The following is a 12,571-nucleotide window of genomic DNA, read 5'->3' as shown; positions in this document are numbered from 1 at the left end:
GATGCTTGCCAAGTGTACTTAATTGGCTACATGATACGAACAAATTCCAATAAAAAAGTTATTAAATGTAGCTTATGAAAACTATAAAAAAAAGATAGGAGAGATAAACTTCTGCATTTATTAAAGTAAGCAAGCCAAACAAATAGCACTTTACCCATCATCACCCCTGAGTGTTCTGAGATTCAGATCTCACTCGGATTTCCCTCTGCCCCATCCATGTAAATCTTGACTTACTTGTCAATTGGCAACAGCACAATGCTTGATGAACATTATTTACCAGGAGATGACAAGGACAAGGTATACAGTAGATTCAATGCTAATATACGCTCTTATTCAAATGTGCTCCAAACGTTAATGTGTCAAAGTGACACTTGAATTGTGTTCTCATACTATAAAGTGTGGACTCGAGTGACATATTAAGTGATAACTTGTATCCATATTCATCATGTCCGCTACCTGTCGGTGATAAATATCCAACACATCTGCCACCATTCCGCAGTTGTTTGAGGAATGACTTTCAGCTCTATCAACCAATATGTTTCTGCAAACACGGAATACCTACACTGACGACCCAAATACATGACCTTCCTTTTCTCTCTTTAACATTTTCAACTCATCTTCCCTCTCTTCTTTTCTGTCCTGCACTGTGTAAGGTTTTTATTTGTGTCTTTCACCACAGCAGTGGTCAACTGAGGTCCTATCAACACACTGTATGTGTGTGTATATGCAAGTATGTACTGACGGCCATTGGAAATTTTCCATTAACCTTTTTGGGGCTCAGTGCTCATACATTCTAAAACACACACACACACACACACACACACACACACACACACACACACACACACACACACCCCTCCCACCCACATACAGCTTGCTTAGACTTATAAAGAGTCAATTCAGAGAGAACCAGGAAGAGCAACCTCAACAAGTATAAAGTGAATTATATTGCCATTCTTCTCATCCCAATATTGCATAAATTCTTTTTTGATCATTGTATTGATATTTTTATTATCTGTGCATTGGTTCATATAAAGAAGAAGCAAGTTATCTAAGCAGAAACTCTGAAAACCAAAATTTGCTTCTATGAGAGACCTGTACTCTACGTAGAAATATAAACCACACGGACACGCTGGTTCTCTCAAGTGTGTTTGGTGTATGATCCATTTATGATATTGTAATGCATCACGATGTATTGATCTGTGACATGTGGATCGCTATGCATTTTATATTGCGAGGTAGCTGACAAATAACATTGTTCCAGACCATTCCGGCCTAATTTAACCCCTGCATGTACTGTATATATGCGTGTTTACATGCCCCCCTACATGGACTTCTGTGACATCTGTATACATGTCACATGCCATATGGCCACTGACATATCCTCGCTGTTTGTGTTGTTTATTTGTCCCGTGTTCTGTAAATCCTTTCTGGGAGTTTATGATGTGACTCAGCCCAGAGAAAGACATGTAGACAGGAGACTTCATGTGTAATGAGTTAAAAGGATAGTTCACTCAAAAATAAAAATCCTAGATGTGTATGACTTTCTTTCTTCTGCAGAACACAAATTAAGATTTTTAGAAGAGTATTTCTGCTCTGTTGGTCCTCACAATGCATGTGAATGGTGACCAATGGTGAAGCTCAAAAAAGCACACAAAGGCAGCATAAAAGCAATCCATACGACTCCAGTGGTTAAATCTATATCTTCAAAAGTGATATGACAGGTGTGGGTGAGAAACAGATCAATATTCAAAGTCCCCCTGAACTGCCTTGAAAAATGCAGTTTTATTTAGCCTGTTGATGTATTTCCTACCGAAACATAAAGTTCGGACGGGACTTGTCAAACAGCCTGTGCCTTTTTTTAAAACAGCCAGTTGGCTTTAGTTTACATCACAGCCCCCAGCAAAGCAACACACACACACATACCTGATGCTTTTCATACGAGAGAGAGCTGGGGAAGTTTCCAACCGAAGTCTGATCGCTTTTCCACTGACTTGAGTGAGGATTGAAAGATGATCTGACTGATCTGTTTCTACATAACCAGCCCAAATCCTAGACAGAAGTGATCACCCCCATGCCCAATTTCCTTCAAAAACAATTACCCTCCACAGCCAGACATGCTGATTAGATGTAGAGGGAGGGTGTGTTCTCGTTCTAGAAAGCATTTGACAAAATGAATGCAGTAAGTTGTGTCATACATTTTTCTGGGTCTGTTGAGACTGCAGATTTAAGAATTGCACTAGCATATAGATGGCCTTAAAGCTAATAGATATTAGGGCTAGGTATTGATACAGATTTGATTCGATTCCGATTTCGATTTGACTCAATATCGATTCATGTGGGTTCATTTCAGTTATAATGTCCCTTTTGCTTACATATAAAAGTAATGATCTCCCAGCTAATGCTGTTAATTACACAGGGGACCTTTTAACTAGGTACATTATGAAAATATAAATTTGACTAATTATATTTTATAACTTTTTCATCATTTTGGTCACATTTTGGCTTTTTAAAAATGAACAAATAAATGTATTCAATCAATAAATAAGATTTTATGTTTCATATATTATTTTTGTTACATAATTATTGTTAAATTGCATAATTTGCACTGTTTACAAGTATTTACATTGATTTGTTGAACATATGCTAAAACCGGTACTGGCTCTTCAACAAAACTGCATTTCTGTAAACAACACATTTAAATGAGTGCATATTAACTAGAGGACTTGAACAGCTTTACCTCATCTGTGCAATGTGTTTTTTTTTTTGTTGTTTTTTTTTTTTTTGGATCAACAACTGACTGAAAAGATCAGAAAGGGTATTAAAAGAGACATTATTCAATGACAAATGGGTTGTGTGGATCTTGTCTTGGACACAAATTACACGGAACAACTTTTACTCTGAACACACTGTGAAAGGATCTCGCTTCTGAACAATTCACAAATAAACTACACAATTACTGGAGAGTGAAATGTAAACATTTACCAGCCAGTTGCCAAATATATTCACTTCAGTTGCATAGCATGAAATTTGGTAGCAAATGTGAGTGATTTCCTCTCATTGTAGTAGAGGGTTGCACATTGAGTGAAAGATTGATCTTGGGATTTAAGAATCGATATTGAGATCGTTCAAATGAAGATTGCGATTAATTGGAAAAACAATATTTTTACCTGCTCCTAATAGATATGGACTAAAAGCCAAAAGCAAAAGAAGAAGAATGTGAAAAATTATAGTGAAAGTGGAGATTGATAGTAAAAAAGAAATTACATATTTTCTCAACCACACTTATCATATCGCTTCTGAAGATATACTATAGATCTATGCACTGGAGGCTTATGGATTACTTTTATGCTACCTTTATGTGCTTTTGGAGCTTCAACATTTTGGTCACCATTCACTTGCATTGTGAGGACCAACAGAGCTGGAATATTCTTCTAAAAAAGTTTGTGTTCAGCAGAAGAAAAAAGTCATACACATCTGGGATGGCAAATTTTCATTTTTGGGTGAACTATCCCTTTAAAAGCACTCACCATCCGATCCCCATAGTCCTCTCCTCAAACCCTTGACAATCGCTTCCTATAAAAAGTAGATCATCTGTTTTCAAGGTAAAAGATAAAGTCATTGAGCACGGACAACAAAAACAATGGGAATGTGTTCTGTTGGAATACATTTGTCTTAACGCATCAAATTAGTAACTGCAAAGTAACTGCAAAAAGGCCCCATCCCCTGAGCTCACGTACAGTATTTGAGCGAGAGAAGTATTTCAAAGGCTGTTTTAAAAGGCAAAAAGATGTTACTGCTTCCTGCACCTTGGCTGCTCTGCTGAACAATCATTTCTAAATTTAAACGGAGCTCCATCTGTGCTTTGTTGAAACAGGGTACATCCATCAATCAGGAGAAAAGGCTTGTCTAATCTCTGAGCAAGGACATGGTTCAGCATGAAAATATGCCTCCACAAAGGGGAAAAAGTGTGGGAGAGTTTGAAATGTTATGAGGAAAAGTATAGGCTAAGGACTTCATGTGCATTAACACAAACTGGCAATTAAATTAAATCATGTACTGCATGAGTAATTGCATAAATATTACATAAAGTTACACAAAAACAGGCAGTAATATGTATACAAATGTAAACTGACACTTCAAATGGCTACATCCATCCACAGACAGACTGTCACATACTGTAAGCACACATTTAGACCACACAAACAAACAGCAGTGTGCCCTTAAGTCAGTGCACGTTTGACACAAAACCGAACAGACAACTGTGCCATGCGTTACTGTGCAATCCACAGTGCCCTCCTTCAGAGCAGCAGGGATCCTCCCAGTGTCCCATGTAGCGGGACAACACTCATGAATAAAACAACCGCCTGCCTTTCATCGCCTCTTATTAGACTCTTATGAGACAGACTTGCTCTCCCAAGCCAATATCAGTCAATTACAGCAACATCTTAACTAGGGCTGGGCCACATACTGAATATTCACAATATATTTGCAATAATTTTGCTTGTGAAATCATTAATAAAATGAGCAACACTGGGAATATTGGGTTAATAAGGTTTTAAAATGTTTTAATTTGGCCATTAAAGAAATAATTTACCCAAATAGAACATAGTTCCAAACTCATGTGACTTTGGGTGAGGGTGAGTGAATGATGAGAGAAATTAATGATGAGAAGTTAACTGTCTCTTAAAGACAGTTCCTAAAGACATGGTCATTACACTAGTTTCCTGATTCATCCTCGTCTTGTGAGAACGAGAGTAGGCTCATTTGAAATGTCAAGCGTCTCGCTTGACGAGAGTAGGTGTTTGCAGTCAGTGGAGGAATCAAAGAGCTGTTAAAGGAATATTCCAGGTTCAATGGAATTTAAACTCAATCGACAGCATTTGTGGCATAATGTTGATTACCACAAACAATTATTTTGACTTGCCCCTCCTTTTCTTTTCTTTTGGGGGGTGGGGAGGATTTTCTCCCCTTTTCTCCCCAATTTGGAATGCTCAATTCCCAATGTGCTCTAAGTCCCCGTGGTGGCGTAGTGACTCGCCTCAATCCGGGTTGTGAAGGATGAATCTCAGTTGCCTCTGCGTCTGAGACCGTCAATCCGTGCATCTTTTCACATGGCTTGTTGAGTGCATTACCGCAGAGACCTAGCGTATGTGGGGGCTTCACGCTATTCTCCGCGGCATCCATGCACAACTCACCACGCTCCCCACCGAAAGCGAGAACCACATTATGGTGACCGCGAGGAGGTTAACTCAACATGACTCTACCCTCCCTAGCAACTGGGCCAATTTGGTTGCTTAAGAGACCTGGCTGGAGTCACTCAGCACGCCCTGGATTCGAAATTGTGACTCCAGGTGTGGTAGTCAGGGTCTTTACTCACTGAGCTACCCAGGCCCCCTGCCCCTACTTTTCTTTAAAAAAAGCACAAATCTGGATAACAGTGAGGCACTTACAATGAAAGTGAATGGGGGCCAATTTTGGAATGTTAAAATACTCACTGTTTCAAAAGTATGGCCACAAGACAAAGAATATGTGTGAAAACAATAATTTTGTGTGATAAAATCACTTTATAGCCAGTTATGGCCAGTTTTACAACTTCGCTCCCATGACAATGTCAACAAACTCTAAAACCCTAAATGACTGTCAAAATTACAATTTAAACAACTTTACAGCTCAAATAATATATGAGTTTTAGCAGAAGAATTAATGTAAGTGCTTTTAAAAAAGTATAAGCTTCAAATTTCTGCCTTTAAACCTTCCATAAGTTTGCCCCATTCATTTCCATTATAAGTGCCACACTGTAACCTCGATTTTTGCATTATAATTACAATTATTATTATAAACATTATGCCACAAATGCTGTTGATTGAGCTTAACTTGTATTGAACCCGGAATATTTCTTTAAGTCAGATTTTACTGCCAACACTGATTAACGATTTTCTTGTCATTTGACTGGCCGATATAGATACTGATCATTGACTCTTTTATCAAAAGCTCAGTCATAACTGGCTATATATAAGCTTTCTGATCACTGTCACTGTTAACTGAATTATTCTGTTGGTAATAACATAGCTGTTGCCAAGTTTTTGCTGACAAAAATACTGTAGGTTGGTTAACTGATAATTAAATAAACAAATGTCTGTTTCAATGAATCAATTCAAAACTTCAACAATTTGTTTGGGTCATCACACAGAAATGTTCACAGAAGTCTCTGTGTGGCAATTTTCATACTTTTTGAGTAAAATGTAGGAAAATACTGCTGTTTATTACTACATGTCCTGAATATTTTTTACTAGATTTTTACTATGTTTTAGTTCTTACATTTAACCTTTTGAATCTACATAACAACAATGGATGTTTGGTTGAAACAACGGTTCCTCTGGTTGAAAAAAGATCTCTTTTTGAAGCCATTTCAGAGGAAATACACAATTGAGATATCATATATAATTAAAAGGGTGAAGAATATTGAGATATACAATTTTTTACTCTATCACCCAGCCCTAATCTCAACATCTTCTTTAACATTTATTGCATCTATGAGTCTATGTGCATGCTACACTATATAAGCAAAGATCTCATTCTTGAGAGGAAGTGATGTTTCTAATAGATCCAACCCCCCACACCTCCACAAAGTCCATATTCAGTAGCTAGTACTACATTATATGTATAATAATAATAATAATGGTGTGTTCACTGTAACAGAACTGCTGACAAGCAGCTTCCCGACAGCTACAAATATCACATGACATCTCAAATCTAACAGACCTGAAGCATAACTGGAATAAGCAGATGCTCTATTAAAAAGATACTGCAGACTGTTTGTAGGGACAGATGAGGGAGCTGTGTGCTAGCTACAGCAGGTGCTCGTAGGTCTCTCTTTATCAGTGTGGCCTGTCTCTGAGCACTAACAGATCTGCAAGGAATGGATCTGCAAGAGAAGTCATCTGTGTGGGTTTGTGTTGATATGGAGATGGGAGGGATTCTGCTAAACCATGAAGAAAAACATAAATGTGGCTTTGAAAGAAATTAAAGTGATAATTGACCCAAAAATGAAAATTCTGTCATCTTTTACTCACTCTCATGTTGGTCCTAACACATTTGATTTTTTTCTTTCGTGGAACGCAAAAGGAGATGTTTGGAAGATTGACAGCCTCAGTCGCCATTCACTTTTATTGTATGGAAAAAAAGACACAATGAAAGTGAATGACTTAAGACTAACATCCTGCCTACCAACCACATTTGTGCTCCACAGAAGAAAGATAGTCATAGAGGTTCATGGGTGTTTGGAACATGATGAGTAAACAATGACATAATTTTCATGTTTGGGTAACTACCCCTTTAAATGGAAGCACAGGTCTTCCATTCACGTTTCATTCACAAAGTAGTTGGCTGAAGACAGATAGATAGGTGCAGCTTACCTGATTGGAGTATCGCATGCTGACGTTCCTCTGATCCTGCCACGGCACATGGCGATGTATTGGGTCGATGTCCTTTGGGCTGATCAGACTGTCCACTGAACAGCAAATACACAACAGGGAGAAAAGGGTGAATCAGGATCAGTCACAAGACAATGGAGGTGAGGACTTTGCACAAATCATGATAGTCTGTTCCTCACAAAAAGCTTCAGTGTGGCTTCAGAAGAGTGCACGAGTCATATGGACATGTGAAGCCCCCGTCCTCTTTCATTTTCATCACATGGAAAAGAGCAGTGTGAACATTCTGCAAAATATCTCATGTGCACCACAGAGGAAAAGCATAAGCATTTGGAATGGCATGAGGGTGAGTAAATGATGACAGAATTTTCAGTTCTGGGTAAACTACTCCATTAACATCACAGATTGCAAACAAAAACTGCAGAACTTGAATAATAACACATATTTCTGCTGTAAACGACTAATTGACATTCATTTACATTATCTCATAATTTAGCTAAATAAACCATTCCTTAACTGTGTTCAAAAGGGTTTCCAGTGGTTCATACAAACGGCTCTTTTCTTTGAGTGGGCTGAAGGAATGTGAGCAAATGGCATAAAATCACTGCATGAATAAATAAATAGAATATCTATGCAAACTCTTTTAGTCTGTGTCTCTGTTGTGTGAAGTAGCCCTGACCTCTGGGCTAAGCTGGCGATGAGACGGATCTGAGACTCACCCAGCAGCTTAGCGATGTTATAGAAGGCCTGTCCATAGAGGAAAAGCATGCCATCATGCCCTGAGTTGCTGGGGAAACGCTTCTGGCTGCCATGCTTTTTTTGTTCAGCCTCCACGAAGTCTGCCGGCACGTAGTTGTATTTGGGTATAACGGCATGTCCTGTGGAGAATCAAATTACATGTGATTCACAGACTGCCATGGTGTCTTGTGTCTGAACGAAATGCTTCTGTGGTGTGGGTTTAATGTGCATTTATTAAATGAATAATTCTGGTCCTCAATGTTGACTGGTCAATATAGCGTTCCAGCTGTTCTAAAAACACAGCATAGTAACAGTATAGTAACTCACCTAGCTACACTGTATATAACCACACAACACCCATAGAATAATGTGAAAATCTGTCATTAAAGGACTAGTTCAACCAAAAATGGAAATTAATTATTTACTCACTGTCATGCCATCCCAGATGTGTATGACTTTCTTTCTTCTGCTGAACTCAAATGAAGATTTTTAGAAGAATATTTCAGCTCTGTAGGGCCATACAATGCAAGTGAATGTGTGCCATGCTGCCTTTATGTGCTTTTTTGAGCTTCAAAGTTTTGGTACCCATTCACTTGCATTGTGAGGACCTACAGAGCTGAAATATTGTTCTAAAATGGTTGTTTGTGTTTAGCAGAAGAAAGTCATACACATCTGATGGCATGAGGGTGAGTAAATGAGAGTATTTTCATTTTTGGGTGAACAATCCCTTTAATATTCATTTTATGTAGCAAATTAAATGCATATAAAATCAATAAGGTATGAGAAGTTAGGCTACACATTATATATGTGTGTGTGTGTGTGTGTGTGTGTGAGTGTGTGTGTGTGTGTGTGTGAGTGGGTTTGAGTGGTTTATGAGGAAATGTTTTAGGTTACAAACTGGTAATTACAAGGGTATTATGCTATAAATGTGGTTAATGAGGAAATTTCTAGTGTCCCTATAATTCAAATCACTTAAAAAAAACAAATCGCTTAAAAAAACATACTAAATGATGTTTTTATTTTTTTTTTTGAAAATGCAGAACGTTTTTTGTGAGGGTTAGGTTTAGGGTAAGGGGATAGAATCTATAATTCGTACAGTATAAAAATCATTATGTCTATGGAGAGTCCTCATAAGGATAGGACAAGGATTAGAGCACATCTTAAAACAGAACAAAGTTATACGTGAAATGTCAGTAATGGGTTTTTTTTGTTTTTTTTTTTCTCCCCAATTTGAAATGCCCAATTCCCAATGTGCTCTAAGTCCTTGTGGTGGCGTAGTGACTCGGGTGGCAGAGGACGAATCTCAGTTGCCTCCGCATCTGAGACAGTCAATCCACGCATCTTATCACGTGGCTTGTTCAGCGTGTTACCGCAGAGACCTAGCACGTGTGGAGGCTTCATGCTATTCTCCGCGGCATCTGCACACAACTCACCACACGCCCCGCCGAGAGCGAGAACCACATTATAGCGAACACGAGGAGGTTAGCTCAACGTGACTCTACCCACCCTAGCAACCAGGCCAATTGGTTGCTTAGGAAGCCTGACTGGAGTCATTCAGCACGCCCTGGATTTGAACTTGCGACTCCAGTTGTGGTAGTCAGAGTCTTTACTTGCTGAGCTACCCAGGCCCCTAATGTCAGTAATGTTAAACTCTTTAGTCACAACACAACACTGTAGGACTTTAAGTGCACCAGGCAGTGAAACATTCCAAAGCACACACAAAGCAATAAGTAGAACCTTCTGGAGGAATAGCCTTAGGGCTTTCCAGGCCATAAAACTGTGAATCTATACATTTGATGCTTTAAAGTCTGAGGCACCCTTTCCCAGTTCCATCCTGCATCACATCACTAAACAAAAGAACTGTCAGAAAGATCTCAGAAAGAGTCCCCTTCTGAGAGACTGAAGCTCCTTTAAGGTTGTTGATTTGAAATAATTAACGAGTGCCAAATGGTTGGTCAGGAGACTAACCATTCTGCTAAAACAGCAAAACCGCATAATTTAAAACAAAAGGGCCATTGGTCAAGGAGGCCCTGCACCCCACAGGACAGTGACGGGGGGGAGAGGTCCTCCCTCCTTCTTGAAGTTACACTCAAGAGAGCGAGATCTGGGGCCTGGGTAGCTCAGCAAGTATTGACGCTGACTACCACCCCTGGAGTCGCAATTTCGAATCCATGGTGTGCTGAGTGACTCCAGCCAGGTCTCCAAAGCAACCAAATTGGCCCGGTTGCTAGGGAGGGTAAAGTCACATGGGGTAACCTCCTCGTGGTCGCGATTAGGGGTTCTCGCTCTCAATGGGGAATGTGGTAAGTTGTGCGTGGATCGTGGAGAGTAGCATGAGCCTCCACATGCTGGGATTCTCCGCTTTGTCATGCACAACGAGCCACGTGATAAAATGCGTGGATTGACTGTCTCAGAAGCTGAGGCAACTGAGACTTGCCCTCCACCACCCGGATTGAGGTGAGTAACCGCGCCACCATGAGGACCTATTAAGTAGTGGGAATTGGGCATTCCAAATTGGGAGAAAAGGGGATAAAATTAAATAAATAAAAAATTAAATAAAAAATAAATAATAAAAAAGAGAGCAAGATCTGAAGCCTTGAAATTTCAAGACTGGGTTTACTAATATTTTACCCTTTTAACTTCATGGAACTAATGTTGTTCTTGTCTTTCTCATATGTATATCTACTTTTGAGATTGTCAGACTACCTCATGTAATGTTATCCTTGCTTTAACCATATAATTTATTACACTTTTAATCGCTTATCATTCATGTTATTACCATTGCAATTATTATTATTACCCTCATGTTTGGTATCTATGAGGTCCATAGTTAATTTCCAGAATGATAATGTGAAGTATATTTGGGTTATTTGCAGTTATATATTTTCCTATGAAATTTGAGCGGGAAACAGAAATCTTCACACACAATGGGCTATAAATTAATTATCTTGAGGGGAGGATAGACATGACCATGTGACCCAGCGAAAGACATTTCTGATTGGCTCAAGACACCTTTGGGGTGTGGCCAACCTCAACTCAACAAAACCTCTCCTCCCAGGACGAACTTGGCATCTTCTCTTTCCTAGTGGCTCTTAGCCCTTCCTCGGCTGACTTCGCGTCGGCACCCCTCTGCCAGGTTCCGCAAATGTAGAGTCCAGGGAAGCTTGGAATGAAAAGTTCCAAGGAAGCCCTTATCTTCACTGCGCTACAACTCACCAACGTGACGTGGAGTCGCAAGAGTCTCCCTGGCAGGAGGCCTCGCTCCAAAGCCCCGCCTCATCATTCCAATCCACGATCTAAACAGAGGTTCAATATATCGACGGAGAAACAGAACTTTCTACAAAGAGCCAAAGAACCAAAGCAACGCAAGGAAATGCAAGTACATCTCCAACTTTCGCTGAAAGTGCTGGTGTCTTTTTAAAATTATTTGAGTAACCCAATTGCAAATCGAGGTATTTATTCTAAATGGAAGTTGATGGTTCTCAAGGCATTGTCTTTAGACTCCATAAAGTTAAATTTCTCTGTACAGATCATTTCATTCACCTTCTGTTACAATTTCCTCACCAACCTGTTTGTCATGTTTGTCTATGTGTTTACATTAGCAATAAAGTCTTGTTTGTATTCAAAGTTAATTTGACTGTGGTAAATTTTGATAATAACGTCACTTGATTGTAGGATATTAGATGCAGAAGAATTGCAGCCATATGACTTAAAACCCAACCTTCTAACCCTGGAATTCCTCAACGTCATAAATTAAAAGACTGAGCTGATGTCAAGAAGCCTAGAAAAAGCTCACATCTGGCCAATAAAACTAACAAAAGAGACTTGTCCAGACAGCGCATGACTTGAGAACTTCATGCTTCTGACGAAATGCCCCCACATTTAATGGTTCTGGCCTGACACTGCTATCAAGACCATCACTGCAAAGAGACTGAAACGGCATGATTTAAAGCAAAAAAGGTTAGGCTTAGGGTTAGCATGACCTTCTGAACTTCCACACAGAGCAAAAGCAGGTTTTCTTTGAAAGGTTCCCTTGTGAGATCCTCCTGATTACAATGATCAAAACAACACCAATTCTATGACTCTTTATTCTGGATGATAATTAGTCATGAGATCCTCAATATTCTGCAAACAGCAGCTAAAAGGGAATCCATGAACATTGTACTTCACTGAGTTAACTCTCTAAAATGTACAGAATGTATTTAAACCCACAATGTACACAATACCTAGCCTTGCTAGATAATTCTGACCTGTGACCACTGTTATAACTGACAAATTAATGATTAGAGCCTGATGTACCCTTTAAAATATGTGTAGTGATTTGTAATCACTTATAACTGACAAACCAATGAATTAACCAGTATGATTTGTAACCCGGGAATTTCATGTTTTGTTACATG

At 39.2% G+C, this 12,571-nt stretch overlaps 1 pseudogene; it reads right to left on the bottom strand.

Annotated features, from left to right (window-relative positions):
• The window catches only part of LOC127439955 (phosphorylase b kinase regulatory subunit beta-like), a 113,359-nt pseudogene that overhangs the window by 36,976 nt on the left and 63,812 nt on the right, over window positions 1-12,571 (bottom strand).

Source organism: Myxocyprinus asiaticus, chromosome 1, assembly GCF_019703515.2.
Source record: "Myxocyprinus asiaticus isolate MX2 ecotype Aquarium Trade chromosome 1, UBuf_Myxa_2, whole genome shotgun sequence".
In the NCBI taxonomy this organism is placed as follows: domain Eukaryota; kingdom Metazoa; phylum Chordata; class Actinopteri; order Cypriniformes; family Catostomidae; genus Myxocyprinus; species Myxocyprinus asiaticus.
This window is presented reverse-complemented; position numbering and strand designations above follow the sequence as displayed.